The sequence below is a fragment of the Humulus lupulus genome, chromosome 3 (genome assembly GCF_963169125.1).
Source record: "Humulus lupulus chromosome 3, drHumLupu1.1, whole genome shotgun sequence".
NCBI lineage: Eukaryota > Viridiplantae > Streptophyta > Magnoliopsida > Rosales > Cannabaceae > Humulus > Humulus lupulus.
In genome coordinates this window covers 259,908,524-259,929,871 of record NC_084795.1, presented here as the reverse complement: position 1 = coordinate 259,929,871, position 21,348 = coordinate 259,908,524, and positions in this window count along the sequence as shown.

Sequence of the window (21,348 nt, the reverse complement as noted above, 5' to 3'; positions counted from 1 at the left end):
GGATTATTAAGTCGACGGCAATGGCTTCCTAAGCCACGTTAAGTCGACGGCAATGGCTTCCTAAGCCACGTTCGAATGGTTTTTTACGGCAATGGCTTCATCTGATGTGAAGTAGAAGGTTTAAAACAAAAGCTCCCATTTATTTAATTTCATTTGTTTTAGGAAATGTTCTGAATTATCTGGTGCGTACACGTGTACACCCAGAAGCCACAAACGGAGAAAACCAAACGGAATAACACTTTTTGGTACTATGGGTACTTTTGCCACTAAAAATAAACTTTGGGTCTATATCGCGTACAAAACCCAAACTTTGGGTACTTTTGTCACAATTATCCCTTTTTAAATTAAAAAAATAAAAAGAAAAAGTTACTTACCGAACGCTTTTCTTAATTATATTTTCAGATTTTTAGTTAAAAATTGAAAAAACTACTTTTTAAAGTTTTACCGAACAAACCCATATATTTCTACAATTACTTTCTAAAACTTTTTTATTTCCTTCTATCCTTTTCTTTTTAGTGGAACTTAATATATATTTAAAAAAAACACTTAGTATATAAATATTTATATATGATAATAAAATAACACTAATGGAGAATTTTGGAATATTATTAATAGCTACGGAGAAAGAAATAGAAAGTTAAAGAAAATTGACATTGTTTAGTACTAATTTGTGGAAGAAAAAAAAGTAGATGTAAAGAAAAAGTCATTTGTGCTATATGCAGAAAAAAAAAACAAAAGTAATAAAAAAAATTTATATCGGTGGTGCAGACTGCAGAGTGCTTGTACCACATGTAGAAAAAGTATATTAATAGTATTTTGTTTATTAAGGATAACAGATAGCTAAGGGAGATACCAGAGAGTGAAAAACTGTTAATTTATTAATTGAGATGCTAAATGTAATTGGCTAGACATGGTTTAGGACAAGGAAATTGGACAGAGAATCTGTGTCCTCTGATAGATATATGTATAATAGGGATAACAATTTATGCTATTGTGGTGTAATTGTGTATGACCTTGTCAAGATATGTATATAAAAAATATGGGATAATTGTGGCATAAGTACCTAATGTTTGGGTTTGTACGCGGCATAGACCCAATATTTATTTTTAGTGGCAATAGTACCCAAAGTCAGTAAAAGTGTAATTCCGTCAGTCTCCTCCGTTAGCTCTGTTGATGAGCTGATTAGGCAGACACGTGTCACGTTTTTATTGGTCCAAATCATAATTATTTTTAAAATATTATTGAGCTGGACCAATCACGGAGTGACACGTGTTGGTCCAGTTATCACAAAATGGAGACCTAACGGAGGAGGCTGACGAAATTACACTTTTACTGACTTTGGGTATTAATGCCACTAAAAATAAACATTGGGTCTATGCCGCGTACAAAACCCAAACATTAGGTACTTATGTCGCAAATATCCCAACAAATATTTGGTAAATACAAATACGATGTAGGATTAAATTTTGCATCATGCCTGTTATGGGTAAATCGTCACCTAGCATGTGACCTAGGAATATGGACATCCTCGAGCCCCCAAATCTTCTTGAGCTTGTCGAACTACAATGAATGTGGCCACAAGACACTGACGAGAAGGGGTTAACACCTCTCGCGAGGAGAAGGCAATGCTCTAGCAAGAAGGAGATGAGTCCAAGCTCTTAAACCCATAGTTGATATGCTAGAACTAAAGAATAATAAGAGGAACGAAAACTCCCTTAGTGAGCTCCAAAGATGTAGGGGGATAACACCATATACAAAGGCTTGAGACTACTAGGGGTGACTCGAGAAAGAGCCAAGAAAGGTATGCTTAAGAAGAACGACAAGACCTTCCTTTGAGTACACTTAGTCTCAAACAGAGGCCTCTAAATAGTTTGAAAGGAGAAAATGACTCAATCACCTTAAAAAAAAGGACACTCATCGAGTGCACTTTCTCCATAGTGACCCATTTGTCCTCATTGTACAGCTCTCCAATATGCGAGTACATCAAGTACTCATTGACAGTGGAAGCTTAGTGGACATTTTGTACAAATTAGCCTTGGAGAAAGTACATGGGACCTGGCTTAAGGCATTTGAAACCTTGTCTTGTACAACTTCGCAGAAGATGCCATACAACCCCTTGGAGTCATTGCGCTTGCTCTAACCATGGACGAGTTGCCTCACCAAGCCACTATAATGAGCAACCTTGTTATAGTTGATTGTTTGTCATCTTTCAATGCAATTCTTGGGAGACTATCGTTACAAGAGCTGAAAATGGATACCTCTATGTACCATCTCACAATAAAACTCCCTAACCTAGGAGGGATTGCAAGCATCCGAGGGGCAGAAGCAAGAGAATGTTACAATCCCTCAATCTGAATAGCCCGTATTGAGTATCAAGGGTCTGCTAGTGTTAGTTCAGGTAGTTGTAATGTTGTTATGATAGGTAGCACAATAGGCATTGGTTAGTTATATGATTGTTAGCCAGCTGACATATTCTTAGAATGTTAGCTTTGTATTACTCGTGTAATGAGATTCAATTTATATATGATACTCAGTGGCTTATTCTCATTAAGTTAAGGCATTAAGTTTTCTGAAACACCATTTTCTCTCTTTTAGTTTTATAGAGTTTTACAGAGTTTAACTTGGTATCAAGAGCCAATGGCATTTTCTTCCTCTAATTCAGCTTCGTCTTCCTCAAGCTCTGGTGTGTCTTCGACCTCAAATCCTTAGGTGTCTACGGTGGTTCTGGCGAACTTGCCTCTGCCTTCTCTGCGTCTTGATCAGACTAATTTCACTTATTGGAGATCTCAAGTTCTTCCAACGCTTCGTGCTTACGATCTTGATGAGTTTCTCCTTGGCACTCGTGTTCGCCCTGAACAATTGATTCTTGCTGCTACTGATCCCACTCTTCATGTTCCTAACCCCGCTTACCTTGCCTGGATTCGTTTGGATCAATTAGTGATGAGCTAGCTTATGTCCTCCATGTCTAACTCGAAGCTTGGTCATGTGGTGTGTTTTACCAATGCGGCTGAAATTTGGCAGACTCTGGAGCGATTATTCACTATGAAGTCGAAGGCTCATATTCTCCATCTTCGTCAGATGCTTCAGACCACGAAGAAAGGATCTTTCTCTATTTATGAGTACATCTTACAGATGTGGAACCTTGCTGATTGTTTGATTGTTGCTGGTCAATCACTTTTTGATGATGAGCTTGTTCTTCACATTCTTGTTGGTCTTGGACTTGAGTATGAAGCTGTTGTGGTTAGTCTCACTGGCAGAGAGTCTGTTACACTACAGGAAGTTCAGTTTCTGTCAAGCATGAAATGCGACTTGAGCTTCTTAATTCCACTGCTCATCTTGATTTGAATCCCGTCTCTGCTAATTTCACTTAAGTGAAGAAAGGATCTGGTTCTTTCCATTTTTCTCGTGGTGGTGCGCAAGGTTTTCGCAACAATGGTGGTCGTAGTGGACGAGGAAGTTTTACTGGTTTTAATGGTGGTCGTGGCAATTCTACTGGTGGAAATCGTCCTATCTGTCAAGTGTGTGGTTGCCCTGGTCACACTGCTTTGAAGTGTTTTCATCATTTTGATCTTAGCTGCAATGGCTCGAATGAAGTTTGGTACTTAGTCTAATGGTTCTCATGGCAATACTCAAGCTCTTGTGGCTACTCCGAATGTAGTGGCTGTGGATTTGGCTGCTCTCAGTCTCAAATCTAATTATAAAGGCAAGGAAAATGTGGTTGTAGGTAATGGTGCTTGTTTACCTATTTTACACATTGGTTCGATTGTCTTTGCTACTGATTCTATGCCTTTATGCTTGAAAAATGTTTTACATGTTTATCTTCTTACGAAAAATTTGGTTAGTATTTCCAAATTCACTCGTGATAATTCTGTGATTGTTGAATTTGATGCCTTCTCTTATTTTGTTAAGGACAAGATTTCGAGGAAGGTGTTTAACGTCAAAAATGTGCATCCACTAAGCAATGGTTGTAGTATAGATCGGGCGGTCGATTCCACAAGGAGGCAAAGAAATAAAGTTAATCAATAAATAAAGTTTAGAGAGAAAAAATATGAGGCAAATAGAACAAGTGATATTTTTTTTTTTTGAGATTTAAATATTAGAAATAAACATAGACTAAAGTGTGATGTAACAATAGGTAACAATTAGGAAAGATCAAGAGTTGCCAATATGCCTACTTATTTATTTGGATATTTGAATCACAAAAATTACACAAATAAATAGTTCACATCCCAACTATTCATTTGTAAGATTTAATATTGAAGCATAAATATATTTCACAAAAATGCATTCAAGTGATTAGTATTCTTTACCATGGAAGGATGAGATAAATCTTATGAGAAATCTAAAAATGACATTATACCATTGGCAATAATGCAATAAAAGATTGGACATAAAACCTAACACAAATTGTAACGCCCTGGATAGCCAAGACCATTACACTATGTGTTTATAAAAGTGTTAGACTTGCTAATCAAGTCATGTAATTGAAAACGTGTTACTAAAACTATAGTGGAACTAGGGTTAAAAGATTTTGGTCTTAAAAGTCGCATTTCTTATAAATAAACATTTCCTGATTCCACGGGATCCCAAAAGTGATAAAATTAAACCATTTACAAAGATTCAAGATTTAAATACAGTAATTAGCCATTCTAAGGCAAAACAGACTGTTAGGCATTCCTTGTCCTGATCCACTCCTCGGCCAAGGCGGCCAAACAGCTGACTATGTACATTCAGCCCCGCAGCTCTCCATCTCAGGATTGGTCCAACTTGCCCTTGACTTTACCTGCACCACGTAGCACCCATGAGCCAAGACCTTGCAAGAAAACAAAATAGCAGAGCATAAACATTCAACAGACAATCCAAAATCTCATGTCACATAAACATGTTCTTAATAGTCTAAACATCCATGATAACCAAGTATTCAACATATCAAACATATCAACAATCAATTCACAGATGATAACTAGGGTTAGCGCCCTTAGGCCACACCCTCTGTATATCCCACCGACTCCGGCCCGCTTAAACTGAGCTCAGTGAATATAAAGCTGTCCTCGGCTACCAGTGGCCGAGCCGCGCCCTGTGTGCAAATATTGTATACGACACTCTTAGGCCATTTATTACATGTCCCATGGCATAATACCATCTTTGAAATTCTACAGATATCAGGAGCACTTAGTCCCATCACAAACATATAACCGGGTGCAGTTTTCTTACCTTTTAATTCGCTAGCTTCGTTCACTTTTATCTTTGAGCACGATCCCTCTTGAGCCCTAGCGCACACCTAGTCACAACCGTAGGTCAGAATCATCACCAAACCTCAAGTCCAAAACCTAACCTCGGGACCAATCCCGAGCCCTCGGGAAGCCCCAATTCCACCAAACGGGGTAGTGGAATCGAACCCCGAACCCCCGAGCAAAAACCCTTGAAAATAACTCAAAAACCCCTTTCTGGGAACAGGGTAGCGCTACAACACTCTAAGGAGGGCACTACAACACTACAAACAGAGCCCAAACTCGCCCAAAACACTTGGCCTAGCGTTACAGCGCCCAAAGGCTAGCGCTGTAATGCTAGTCACAAAACAGCAAAACTTGCCATTTTCTCCTTCGATTTTCCCCGAGCCAAACTTGACCAAAACTCTTCCAAACTTCACCCAAACTTAAAAACAAGCTTAATAACATGTCTAACTCATCCCAAGTGTCCCAACCATACACAACTCAACCACATGCACCCATAATCAAAGATTTCACCATGGCTGAACCTAGAATTCAAAAACTCAGCAAAACAGCCACTGAAACAACAAAGTTCAAAGTAGAATCCCTTACCTTTGCTGGATGAGTTTAGCCTAGGTTGTCCTCCTCACAAGCTTGACTTTCTCCTCCTCAAATCCTCATCCCAAACTCCCCGAGGATTCCCACATAACTTTGCTTAGAAAAATCAACTCAAAACCAATACTAAAAACTGAGTGTTAACCTCAAAATCTTACCTCAAGTGGATGGTTTATTCTTGCTAAATCCCTGCTAATTTTTCCAGCCTAATCAAGGACCTTGAACTCAAGCTTCTGCTATGATTCTCCCTAAGCTTCTGCCCCAAAATACCTCAAGAACTGATGGAGATATGCCTAAACCGACCTTGGAAATGGCCTGCTCTTCTCTCCCTTTTCTTTCCCTTCTTTTCCTTTCTTTCAGACTCTAGACTTTTCCCACTAAGGCATAAAACCTGATAACACTTATCCTATAGAAGCCAAATGACCAATCTGCCCTCCTTTTAATTCTAAGCCTTTAAATGCACCTAGGGGCATTTTGGTCATTTCACCCAATTCCCGCTAATTCCTCGAATGTCTCTAATATTTACCGCTTACTTCCCGACACCTAAACAATCACCAATTATATTCTTAAATGTCAAAATGGACTCCAATATATTCTCTAAATTCCCATTTATACCCCCAGGCTCGCCCCGAGCCGGGTATAAATCACCGCCGTGACTTTTTCGCTAATCCGCTTACTAGGATCGTCTCTGTTGGCCGCGTTTTTGGCCAACGACGTGAGAACGTAAAAAACGATGAAACCTTCAAGAGAAATAAAACGACACAGACGATTTTAGCAGAAAGTAAATAACACACGCAATTTTTATAGTGGTTCAGCCCCAATATGTTGGTAATAGCCTATTCCACTTAGAGTTGTGATTATAGATCTGTACTCAAGATCAGATGAACTGAGCCAACTGAGTTTCTTCAGTACAGATTATAAGAATACAAGAATTCTTTCAGATACAAGCACTTTCTCTCTCTAGAAAATTCAGACCCAAAATTTTCCAAAAGTCCAAAAAGAAGTCCAAGACCCTTTCTGATCCCATAAGCCATATATTTATAGGCTTAGGATCATACATCTGATATCCCCTAGAATCAGGATATTTCATTATATTTATTATATATAAATTACAAAAATATTCAAAATTTAACAAAACACCAAATTTGTGGGAAGAATGAGAGATTCCCGCGTGTGCCAAGACCGGTTCTTGTTGAAGCCGTTTCTGGGAATCTTGACTTAGTCTCCTAAATCTGGTCGACCCATATCTCTTTCAAGCTGGTCGAACACACCTCTACTGGATAGTCACGCACTTAGCTGGTAGGATATACACTTGCTGGTCGGACATGTGCATGCTGGTCTAACATGGCACTATGGTCTAGCATGCCATGTCTATCGTCTAACATGGCACTCTGGTCTAGCATGCCATGTCTCTCCTCTAACATGGCACTCTGGTCTAGCATGCCATGTCTCTCCTCTAACATGGCACTCCGGTCTAGCATGCCACTCTTGGGCAGCAATGTCACTCCTGGGCAGTAATGTCGTGACTGGTCGGACAAGGTCATGCCTGGTCGGTCATGACACTTCTCAAGCCAGTCAAAATTTTATCACAACTCTGAGGAGTCAATGTATTTATTGACTATTTAATGTGTCTTTTATGGACCATGTACTGCCACTTGTCACCTCTATTGCCACGTCATCGATCTCCATTTTTTTGGGACAACAGTCTCGAATCAGAGATCACAAATATAGCCACATAATAATGTGGTCGCAACAGTTATCACACACATATATATATACAGTTATGCCCTCAACGGGCCAAAATTACAATTATGTCATTTCTAACCTAATCAGGGCCTACATGCACACTAATACACATAGTCATGCATCTCAGATATTCAAATAGTCATATAGCATACTTTTAATCATTAAATCACATATATTCCAATTATGCCCTCCCGGCACACTAATCAAGGCCCTTAAGCCTTATTAGTAAATTTGGGTCATTACACAAATATTACTTTTACTATTTATAAAATACATAGAAGGAGCATGACTAATTCTATATAGATTTAGCAAAAGTAAATATATATATATGTATGAGATGGACAAAATGATAAAGATATTATATATATTATTTTCACTAATTTGATAATACATAGAAACTGCTTGACAAAATCTATATACTATTAGTAAACATAAATACAGATAACAAGGTAAAGAAATAGAGATGAAAGAAAATAAATCACTCAAATATATAAACTTTAAGCACATGGTGAATCAAAAATACCAAACAAAGTCATAGTGCATATAGGATCATCCTAACCCTTCTAAGAAGATTAGCCTTTATGCTAGAAATTCTCATAAAATTCTAGAGAGAAAATATGAGAAATGAGACTAAAATTTGGTAGAGTTTTGCTACCTAATTATTACATACCAAATATGAAAGAATAGTCCATATTTATAGAAGAAGAAAATCACTAAAAAGAAATTAAATTACAAGTGGGGTTTACAAAATAAATCTGAAATATTAATAATAAAATATGATTTTGAAAAATCAAATCTTATTATTAATATTAACCTAATTATTTTAGCGAATGGTCATTTTTCAATTTTCTAAAACACCACAAAATGTGGCTTTAAAGCTCAAAGTGGAAGGTCCAAGGCCCAAAGTGCACAAAAAATTGGGCTAAAGGTGGCTGGTGGCAGGCATAAGGTTTGACCCAGCCGTGGCCAATAGAAAAGCACCACGTGGATGCTCAACAGCTGAGGAGAGGGCAGGCAGCAGGCGGGTCGGGGCGCGAGTTAGTGGGCTGGGGCTTAGGTCGCTCGCGGGTAGGATGGGGTGGCTGGACGCGTGTCCCACGGAGGTTGCGCTAAGTGGCACGCTAGGGGAAGGGAGAATTAATGGGCCTGGGGCTGCTTTGGGCAAAATTTATGGGCTTCAAGTTGCAAAAATGGCAACTTTTTCTCATTTCTTCAATTTTATTAATTTATTTCTTCTTTCTTTTTTTTTATGCCAAAATAGAATTTTAATTCCTACAAAATAACAATAAATTAAATCATAATAAAATATTTTTATTTATAAAATAAATGATATTAATTTCATGAAAATGTTAATTAAACTTAATTTATTTTGACCATTAAAATCAATAAATATGCATTTTTCACCACTAATCACAACCCCCAACTTGCTTATTGCTAGTCCCTAGCAATTCAAGCGAATAAAAATGTTACCAAATTGAAATTGTGAATCAAATCATGTAAAATCATTTAACAAAATGTTTAGTGAGGATCTAGAAAATGCTATTTAAAACTATCAAAGTTGTAATTCAAGAGTTTTGTGTGTGTATGCACCGAACCATGTTTTTCTTCCCAAAATTCATAACACAAACAATATTGAATAATCACCAAAGAATAAAGTCTCAACTCCAAATCCTCACAAAGGTATTGAAAATATTTTTACAAGAGATGATTGACACTCTTAGAGTTTAAAATTTATCAATTAATGCTAAAAAATTGATGTTATCGTAGTAGGACAAACAATGTTAACGAATATTGATCAAAAGATAGGCTAATCAATTAATTGGAATCTAAATGACATAAGAACCTTCAAGATTTTACAAAATGATATTAAGAGCCAAAATAAAGAATAAAACAAAATTAGATAAATAAAATACACAAATTTTGTTTTTGTTTTTGATGACATAAATGGAAAACAAATGTAGTAATGTTGATTTTTTTTATTTGACAATTGTTTTCCTTCAACGAAACTACAAAAGATGAAGATGAAAAATGTTGCTCTTGTTCTTTTTTTTTTCTTCCTTTTTTTCATTCATTTTATATATATATAAATATATATATATAATTTTTTTTTACAAGAGACAACATAAGAATAAAGAAAAAATATTACAAGAAACTAAAAGGAAAATTACAATAAAATACAACAAAGGCTCTTTAAAACAAAAATTATCCCTCTAGTAAATGTCATTTTACCAACTCAAATGATCAATAAAAAATTTCAAAGTTGTTTTCTCATTCTCACAACTCATAAAAAATTAAAAGCTTTAAACTTTAGGATTTTTCTTAACTGAATGTGTTAAAAACTTTTTTTTTTTCACATGGTTGGTTGTGCATGAAATTACTCTAAAAAATTACTTCCTAATAGTAAAAATAGCAAAAAATATCTCACAAAAATTTTGTTGTCATGAATTTTGCAAAAATTTAACTCATAATTTCAAAATGATAATCAAAATATATTTTCAACGCATGAATATGCTCACTACCTCCAACTTTAAATGAGACATTGTCCTCAATGTCTAACGTTAAGCCTATTGTGGGAGCAAAAGGGAATATGATAACCAACAAAAAAAAACAACAAAACCCCAAAAAGTAAAATTCGCAACATAAAATAAAGACAAAAATTAAAATAAAGCACACTAAAAAGAAAGATAAAACCTGATCAATCTTTAGTAGACAAAAGCATCGCTCTCAGGTAAGTCTACCAACTGCATGTTTGCGTACTATCATGTATCAAAATGAATTTTCTTTAATCCTGCGTCTCAAAAATCAAAGTGTTAGTAACATTTTCAGGATAAAGAAAATGTTTGGTTTCAAAATCTTGGAGGAAATTGGGTGAATGTTTCATTGCAAATATGTTTATGATTTCCTCAACGATTAAGTCTATCACATCCGTATGATAGCTATCATTTTTGTTTGGAGTGGTTGGAAGAATTTCTGTATGGGAAATAGTTTCACTCCAAATGGTAATAGCATCATCCTCATAAGGTTTAGGAATGGGAGTAAATGATGGCACTATGGTCTCAGGCTGAGATGGTAATTGACTTAGAGTATGTGCATTAATAGAGTTGGTCAATTCTGAAAGTTAAGTACTAGTTTCCCTAAAATCTTCCACAAATTGTTTATTGAACTCTCTTTGCTCCTCTATAAATGTGTGTAAAGTATCCTCTAAGGAATTCCTATTAGTCCAAACATTATATTGAGGTTCATGGGGGAAGTTAGAAAAATTGTGCTCAAAATTCATGTGAGGCGGTGCATGGTAGTTGTACTCAGGCTTCCAACTAAATCTACGGGATTGGTCCAACTAGAATTATGATTCCTATGGTCGACTCTTGAAAAGTCACAATAACGTCCATCATAATCTACCTCGGGAACCTCGTAACTTTCTCCATCAAACTTAGTTTTTAAGACCTCAAGTTCTCGGTACTCACTTACACTAAGTTTGCATGCACCTCTAAAATGGATATTACCCCCAGTAGCATTAGAATTATGATTGTTTCCAACTGAAGGATAATACATTGGAAAATACACACTAGAATTATGATTGTTTCCAACTTAAGGATAATACAGCGGAAAATACAGCTCGCAATGTTTCTTCTCTTTTTCATTTATTTATTTTTATTATTTTGCTTTTGTGATTTTTTTTTTGTTTTACTTATTTCCAGGTCGATTTGAGGTTTTTAGAACGGTCTCACTTAAGACCCACACTTTATCTAGAACTCCCCGAGGTTCATAGATAATTGTGGAGGGGTCACAATTCACAAAAATTGTCATCTTACAACCAACACTTACTAGAACTCTTCAAGGTTACTAAGTAAGCATGAATGAAACTTTACTCAAATTGGTCTTTAAGCAAAAATTGCTTATGTTGACAAAACAAGCTTTGTTGTTGTTGTTGTTATTATTATTATTTTATGTTTTTTTTTAAGATTTAAAAAATTAAAAAAATTAATAACAACAAAAAATAATAATAAATAAATAAAGAGAAAAATCTAACAATAGTAAAAAAAAATTAATCTAGATGGGGAATACCAAAAGAACTAAATTAAAACTAACCTAACAAAAGATAAGCAACCAATTTTCTTTTAAAGTTTTTTTTTGTTTTTGTTTTTTTTACTACTACAATAAAAGAAAATAGAGAGACAAAAAAAAAAAAAAAAAGCTACCAAAAATACATTAACAAGAGAAAAAAAATACACACACAACAAGCTTTTTTTAAAAAAAAATTTACAACAATAAAAAAAATAAAAAGAGAGCAAAAGAAAACTAACAAAAGAAAAATAATAACGAAATAAACTAAGAATAAAACTAACAAATCCTAGAAAAGAAAAGATAACAATTTTTTTCTTTTTTTATTTTAGCACAACAATGACAAAAAAATGAAAAACTGACTAAAAAGAAACAATAAAAAATATAATGATAGTGATTTTTTTTTTACTTTTTTTAAGAGTAAATATAAGATAAATCTAAAAAAAATCCTAGAGAAATATACACAAAAAGAAAATGATAAAATTAATTGGAAAACTTTTTTTTTACTATTACCTCCCCGGCAACGGTTCCAAAATTTGTTTAACGCCCAAAACGTGCATACACTAAGCAGGGGTTGCAGTATAGATCGAGCGATCGATTCCACAAGGAGGCAAATAAATAAAATTTAGAGATAAATAATATAAGGATAATAGAAAAAGTAATATTTTTGTTGTTTTTGAGATTTAAATATTAGAAATAAAGATATACTAAAGTGTGATGTAACAATAGGTAATAAGTAGGAAGGATAAAGAGTCACCAATATGCATTCTTATTTATTTGGATCTTGGATTCAAAAAAATTACACAAATGAATAGTTCACATCCCAACTATTCATTTGGAAGATTTAACATTGAAGCATAAATACATTTCACAAAAATGCATTCAAGTAATTAGTATTCTTTACCAAGGAATGATGAGATAAATCTTATGAGAAATCTAAAAATGACATTATACCATTGGCAATAATGCAATAAAAGATCAGACATAAAATCTAATACAAATATTACTTTTACTATATATAAAATACATAGAAAGAGCATGACTAATTCTATATAGATTTAGCAAAAGTAAATGTATATGAATGAGATGGAGAAAATGATAAAGATATTATCTATATTATTTTCACTAATTTGATAATACATAGAAAGTGCTTGACAAAATCTATATAATATTAGTAAACATAAATAAAGATAACAAGATGAAAGAAAATAAATCACTCAAATATATAAGCTTTAAGCACATGGTGAATCAAAAATACCAAATAAAGTCATAGTGCATATAGGATCATCCTAACCTTCCTAAGAAGATGAACCTATTATGCTAGACATTCTCATAAAATTCTAGAGAGAAAATATGAGAAATGAGACTAAAATTTGGTAGAGTTTTGCTACCTAATTATTAAATACTAAATGTGAAAGAAGAGTCTGTATTTATAGAAGAAGAAGAAAATGATTAAAAAGAAATTAAATTACAAATGGGGTTTACAAAATAAATCTGAAATATTAATAATAAAATATGATTTTGGAAAATCAAATCTTATTATTAATATTAACCTAATTATTTTAGTGAATGGTCATTTTGTCCCTTTTTTAAAACACCACAAAATGTGAGCTTTAAAGCTCAAAGTGGAAGGTCCAAGGCCCAAAGTGCACAAAAAATTGGGCTAAAGGTGGCTGGTGACAGGCAGAAGGTTTGACCCAGTCATGGCCAATAGAAATGCGCCATGTGGACGCTCAACAGATGAGGAAAGGGCAAGCAGCAGGCGGGTCGGGGCGCGGATCAGCGGGTTGGGGCTCGGGTCGCTCGCGGGTCAAGATGGGGTGGCTGGACGCGTGTTGAACAGAGGTTGCGCCAGGTGGCGCGCTGGGGGAAGGGAGAATTAGCAGGTCTGGGGTTGCTTTGGGCCGAATTTCTAGGCTTCAAGTTACAAATATTCCAACTTTTCCTCCTTTCTTCAACTTTATTTATTTATTTCTTCTTTCTTTTTCTTTATGCCAAAATGCAAATTTAATTCCTACAAAATAACAATAAATTAAATCATAATCAAATATTTTCATTTATAAAATAAATGATATTAATTCCATGAAAATATTAATTAAACTTAATTTATTTTAACCATTAAAATCAATAAATATGCATTTTCACCACTAATCAGAAGTATAGCTCAGGGCACCATTAGAGGAGGTCTCTATCAACTTGTTGTTCCAGCTATCCAGTCTACTAGTGTTCAGTCTAAGTCTAGTTTGTCTTTTCCAGTGTATATGTGTCCTCAACTGGTAGACACACTAATGGAGTTTGTAATAAACATCTCCCGATTGTAGACCTATGGCACAAATGCCTTGGTCATCCATCTCTTTTTGTACTTAATAAAGTGCTTACGTCAATAATAGTTGCTTCTTCTCCCACTGATATTCATTTTTGCCATGCTTGTCAATTCAACAAGCTTCATCAATCTCACTTTCCTTCTTCTACTTTGAAGACTACAAAGTCGTTTGAGTTGGTTCACTCGGATGTATGGGGACCTACTCCCCTTTTATCTTGTGATGGTTTTCGTTTTTATGTACATTTTGTTGATGATTTTACTAAGTAAACATGGATTTTTCCTTTACGTACTAAATCTGAGGTGTTTTGTACATTTGTTGAGTTCAATACATATGTTGAACTTGAGACCAAACTGGGGTGGTGAGTATCGACCACTCAAATCCTTGTTTTAAAAGCTTGGGATTGTGTTTCGTCATCCCTACCCTTATACGCATCAGCAACAAGGTCTTCCTGAGCGTAAACATTGACATATTAACGAAATGTGTCTTACTCTCCTTGCTCAAGATCAACTTCTGCTTAAGTATTGGTGGGATGCATGTGTTTCTGCTGTTTTTATCATTAATAGGTTGCCTACTCAATCTAGTCCTCATATGTCTCCTTTTGAGTCTTTGTTTTGTCAAGTTCCTGATTATAAGTTCCTGACAGTATTTGGGTGTGCTTGTTTCCCCTTATTACGTCCCTACAACAGACATAAGTTTGGTTTTAAAACCTCTTTTTGTGTCTTTCTTGGGCATAGTCCTTCTCACAAAGGGTATCGGTGTTTGAGTTCCACTGGTCGCATCTTTATTGCTAAGAGTGTGTCTTTTGATGAGTCCATTTTTCCCTATTCTTCCATGTTTTTGTCGTTTACTTGTTCTACTGACTTGTCTTTGCCTTCTTTTCGTAATGTGTCGACTTATCCTCTTCCTTGTGTGGCGTCTTCTCCTTCTCATCTTGTATCCTCTGCCTTTTCCTCCCCCTTGTTGTCCTCTATGCAGTCTCCTTCTGTTTCTGTACCACCAGTGTGCTCTAGTCCTCATGTCCCTGCTAGCTCTGCTACTTCTTCTTCTTCTTTTGTTCCTGAACCCGAGTCTATCCCACATGTTATTCCTGAAGTTACTGGTTCTTGTCTTGCTCCTCTGTCCACTCATCCTATGGTCACTCGTGCCAAAGATGGTATTTTCAAGCATAAGTCTTTAGTAGCACATGAACTTGTTTATTTTATTGAACCTAACATTGTTAATCAGACTCTTTTGGATCCTCGGTGGCGACATGCTATGGAGCAAGAGTTTCTGGATCTTCAACGCAACGGTACATGCTCATTGGTGCCATATGTTGAGGGCATGCCTATTGTTCAGAACAAATGGATTTTTAAAACTAAGTTTAAAGTTTATGGCATCTTAGACAAGTTCAAAGATCGTTTGGTGGCTAAGGGGTTTCAGCAGATGGCTGGGGTTGATTTCTTTGATACGTTTAGTCCTGTTGTCAAAGCTTCTACCATTCGTGTAACGTCCCAAATTTCCTAATAAGGCTTAGGGCCTTGGTTAGGGGGCTAGGCTGGAAAATTATGGAATTATATGATTATGTGATATTTATGTGTATTATTATGTGATTATGTGAGTTATATTATAATACGACTTGATATGCATGTTTTGGTGTATTAAATATGCATGTGAGCTTATATATGATTAATTGGGTAATTTTTGTAATTTGGCCCTTTATGGGTATATTTGGCATATATGTGGTATGTGTGTGGTATTTCATTATTATATGGTTATGTTTGGGTTACTTGACACAAGACGATCCTAGGGAGCAAGCTAGTGGGAAAGTCATAACGGGACCCATACTTGACTCAGAGTGAGTCAAGGGGTATATTGGGTATTTAACACATTACCGGGATATTGGATAATGGGAATGATTATTTGATGATATATTGGGAGTTAGTGAGATCAGGAGGGAATTCTGGAAATTTTGACTATTTTACCCCGGGAGAGTTTTTGGGACCCCAGCATTAGGATTTGCTTGAGGTTACTTAAGCTTGAAGTAACCTGTCAGAAATAAAAAGAACGTTCAAAGCATTCTCTCTCTCTCTCCCGTTCCCTTTTCGACACCGTTCATTTTTTCGAAGGAAACTAGAGTCTTAAGACTCAGATTCAGGCAAGGATCGAGGCATAGCGATTCTAGGGAAGATTAGAAGCTCTTTAGCCGGAGGATTTAGTTGGGAAACGACTCAATCAAAGGTAATCCAAGGTTTAAGTTTTAAGTTTTCGAGTTTTTAAGCTTTGATTAGATTTTATGTTTTGATGAGTTTTTGGATGGTTTGATATTTGGGTTTTGATGGTTTTGGGCCATTAGGATGTTTGAGAACTTTTTTTTTTTGAGATTTGGATATGTTTGGATAGGTTTTTGGACGATTTTAAATGGGAGAAAATGTAGAGAACGGCTGAGTTCGAGGTTGGGTCGCGACCTGAGTGAACCCAGAACAAGGAGGGTTATGCCTGGGGGGCTGTTGGGAATTGTGCCCTGAAAGCATATGTAGTAGACATTGTCTTAAGAAATAAATAAATAAATTGAATTTGTTATGCATATATTTTAAAGACCATAATTTTGTGATAATATTAAATAAATATCAGAAAAATTCCCAAGTTCATATATGTAATCTCAACCATGTATTGGTACGGGAGGATTGTGATTGAGATAAATGAACTTGAATAGTTCGCAGTAAAATAAAGTTATGAAATCTTTAGATTAATTACTGCAAGTACGGTCCACTAGTATTATGAATACATGTGATCTAGATCCGGATTACTAGTGTAGTAGGACACTTTAGTGGATGTGCTTTATATATTAGAGAATATATAGAAGTGGACCAGATATGGTTATTAATGCTTGGTTAAATACCGTTTCGAAGTATTAATTAAATATACCAACTGATGATCATATATAAATAGATCTTAATCCTGAAGTTACTATGAACTCCTGTTTATGTTATATGAGTTCTTTGATTCACTCATTAGGGTTTGCCAGAATGATCAGGCTAAAAACTTTTGTTTAAGGAACTCATTAATGTAAATGGCTGGGGACATAGTATACAGATAAGGAATCTATACCTTCTCGTAAGAGATTGAATAATAGTTCTCTTAAGGGTTGACTTTTGGGACTGAAAGGTTATTGAGCTCAAATTCATAATTTGGTTATGAATTAACCTTCACTAGTAAAGTCAATGGTACTTAAGGAAACAATATATAATTAAAAGGGTAAAATGGTAATTTTATTCCCAGTTAATTATGAACCATTATTAGATGGTTAATTTGTATGTAATGATTATATCAATGGACGCTTTATTGTTATAAAGTACTCAGTAAATGAAATGTCTATAATTACAAGAGTGCAGTCTAATATTTATAGTGGAATAATCATGAGATTAATAAATTAAGATTATTTAATTAAAGAGTTTAATTAATAAACACAAATTTATTGGAGCTTGGAGTTATAGGTCCATAGGTCCTCACAGCGGCTCTATCAACACTATTCAAGGCAATAGTTGATATAAATGGTAAAATGGTAAAAAGACATATTTAAGAAGAATTTTGTTCTTCGGGCTAAATATGCAATTATGTGATAATAGTGATAAATTAATTAATTACAAATTAGTTGTAATTATTAACATTAATTAATAATTAATTATTGTATAATTTTCGAAATTATAAATAATTAATTTATTATAATTTTCAAAATTATAATAAAATAAATATTAAATTTTCGAAATTAATATTTAATTAAAATTGGTTTTAATTAGTTAGTAGAATTAATTAAATATCTTTATTTGAGTGGGAGATAATAATTTGACAAGTTCAAATTGGATTTGAATTTAAAAAGATTAATATTTATTCAGATAATTAATTATATGTGATAATTAGTTAAAAAGATAATAGATTCAAATTTGAATTAATTATCAAGTTGTTGGATTTTATCTGATAAGGTAGTTTGAATAAATAATTGTGGAAAAATCACATTCCCCTATATTATAAGATGTTGCACGACACACACAGTCCCTGGACTGTGTGTGGCGTGCAGCTATAGAAATCAGGGAATGAATTTTTTACTTTTATTTATTTAATTAATTAATTAATGAAAATTTCAAAAAGATAGTTTTGATATTTTCATTAATAATATAATATAATTAATTAAAAGATAAATTGTAATTATTTACATACTTATTTTTTAAATTTAAATAATTTCTATGTAAGTTAGACTTATCAGAATATAACAATATACTCAATACTCAATTATTCGCTCTAAGAAAAGAACGATACTTTCTATCTCTCCCTGAAAAGATACAGAACCAATCTCAGACCTATTCTCTTCATCTCATGTGTTGAGTATATCAAGTTGAATCAGAAAATATATCATCCTTTATTCTCTAAGTGCCCACACACTTCTTGAGGTGTAGAGAACGCTGTGGAAGATCTTGGTGTGAGTACCTGGGAGCAGCTTGGATAAGAAGATCGTTTATTTTACGAAAATATAGCAATGACACTTGATAGGCATCAAGAGGTATGTTCTTTATTATTTTATTATTTATGATTAATGTATGTATATTAATAGATCCGCATATTTAAAAGTAGTTTAAATATGTTACAAAATTTTTGTTGTACACTGGGCCAACCCATCACACAATTCCGTTGCATATTAGGAAACTCGTTCCTAACAGGGGCACGTCGCGACTCTAGAGGCCCAAGTCGTGACCCGCACCCTGAAGCCCAGGCAGAGGGCTCCCTGTCAGGGAGGCACGCCGCGACCCTCAAGGCAAGTCGCAACCCGCCTGTGCAGTTTTGGCTAGATTGGGTTTTTAGTCGTGGGAACTTAACTCTAAGGGCTCAGGATCGATCCTACTACCCGGTTTGGTAGGATTTGATGTCCCGGAGACTAGGACTTGGTCCGGAATTCTTTATTTACTCGTTTTTTTATGGGATTCTATTTTATGGTTGTGACAAGGTGATCGTTAGGAGCTTGGAAACAGAATCGTACTTGAGGGTTGTTTATTGGTAACCTGTGCTTGGACCAAAGGTAAGAAAACTACACCCAGTATGTGATGCATGTGAGGCATGTGATACATGTGATTATGGCATGTCATGAAATTTGAATATGGAATTGATCAGAGCTTGAGTCTCTGTAAATGTGCACGATCATAATTATGTTGGTGATTGTTGATGAGGCATGTTGAGTGCTCTATATATGGACACTGGTTGCATTGTAAATGTCTGGCAACATTGCTTACATATGAGTATCACTAACTTATTAGTAAGAAACGACAATGGTGGTTAGTATTGATCGTGAAGCTTTGAATTATCAGTCATGATCGGCAATAGTATTGAGCGCTAGTCGTATGGAATTGACTTATGAGTCAAGAGCGGAAATAACATATTGAACGCGGGCCAAAACGATTAGATCTAATAAACAAGAGCATTAAATGCTTGACCGACCTATTGGTCGAAGAAAACTAAAGCGCTTGGCTAGTCTAAGGCTAGTACTCAAAGCCTGGGTTAAAAGGCTCAGGTGTCTGAAACGTCACATGGCTTGGGGCACATGACCTTAGAGAGACTTAATAGTCATTTATTCAGGGAGCAGAACCCCAAAGAGACTTAATAGTCATATATTCAGAACGCAAGACCCCAGATTGACTTAACAATCATCTACTCAGGGTGCAAGACCCCATAATCATTTATTTGTACTTGTCTGCATGCATGAATATGGTTATTGATGCTAGGCATGCTTATTATGATTTGGTTATATGTTATTGTCTACTTATGAGCATGTTTGAGTTTTATTGCTAAGCCTTGGCTCACAAGTGCTATGTGGTGCAGGTAAAGGTAAAAGAAAGCTGGACCATCCTTGAGTTGGAGAGCTTAGGGGACGATGTGTACATATGCGGCTGCTCGACCACCATGGCCAAGGGTTTAAAGAGGAACTATGGTTAAACCCTATTTTTCTGCTTAGGTCGGCTGGTTGTAAATGTTTTATTGTAATTAACCTCTTAAATGTATTTTGGGATCCCAATGTATACAGTAAACATTTTAGTAAAACGTTTGTATCCTTGACCAAAAATTTTAACCCTAAATCGTTAATCACATTTAGTTACACGATTATGGCCAAATGACTCGCTTGATGAGTTTAGCACTATTTAAAATACACAGTGTAATGGTCCCTGGTTAGTAGGGCGTTACAACTTGGTATCAAAGGAGCCAAGGTTAAGATTTCATGTGGACAAGTTGAGCATGTATACTCGTCACTAGAGACAAGCTTCACTTAGGGTATGGTAACTATTTATGTGGTTATGTGCTTAACAACTTAAACAGAATGTAAATGCTTTACCTGCATACTGTATTAGGGAGCATGAGAATCTATTAGGGCTTAGCCCTTGACTGTTGATATGATTATATGATTACCTGTTCATTGAATACATGAACATGTTATTTGCATGCTAGAGTTGAGGGCATGGTATGTATGTTGGAAGAGTAGGGGTTATGAATTGATGTGTGAATGTTGTGGACATGTATTTTGGTACCGCAGTGGCATATGAATGTGGTGTTGTGTGATTGTTCCTGTGGGGGAAGGATTTTGAATATACTTAGCATGCTTAATGGATCAAGTTATTGACTGCAGACTAATCAAAGGTTATGTACCCAAGGCAGTTAATGAGACCCGGTGGTGGTTATACCGAGGCAGAGAATTACAACCAGGGCTTGAATCCTTCACCTGTCCCTCATAATTGGCAGCAAGTGTTTACAGATATGTAATTAAGATTGCAGAGGCAAGAGGAAGAGATCAGGTGTTTGAAACAACAACAAGTTCTGTCAGGGAACACCTTTTCCTTTACTATTCCATGAGTGGCACCAGTATTGGCTCAACCTAGAGTTGGGATAGGTGGGAATTTCTGTGTGGAAGATTCCAGGAATATTATCCTCTAGTTTTTGAGGGAGGCCTAGATCTATTCAGAGCTGAGTAATGGATGGGCATGATCAGTTCCATCCTTCACAGTATGGGGTGGTAGGTCACGATAGGGTGATCTGTGCTACATATGTGTTGCGGGAGGATGCCCAGACGTGGTGGGAAGTGGTATCCCAGACACGAGATACAGCTGCGATGAACTGGAAAGGATTTAGGCAGTTGTTTAATGAAAGATATTACTGTGATTCAGTTAAGACTACTAAGACAAATGATTTTATGAGCCTAGTTCAAGGAAATGTAGCAATAACATAGTATGTTAACAGATTCGATGGGTTGGCCAAGTATTCTTTTGATATGATACCCACGAATGTGGCTCGGAAAGAACGATTTATCCAGGGATTGAATCCCAGAATAGCTCAGGGCGTTAGAGTCGACCCAGTACATGAAATCTCTACCTATGTTC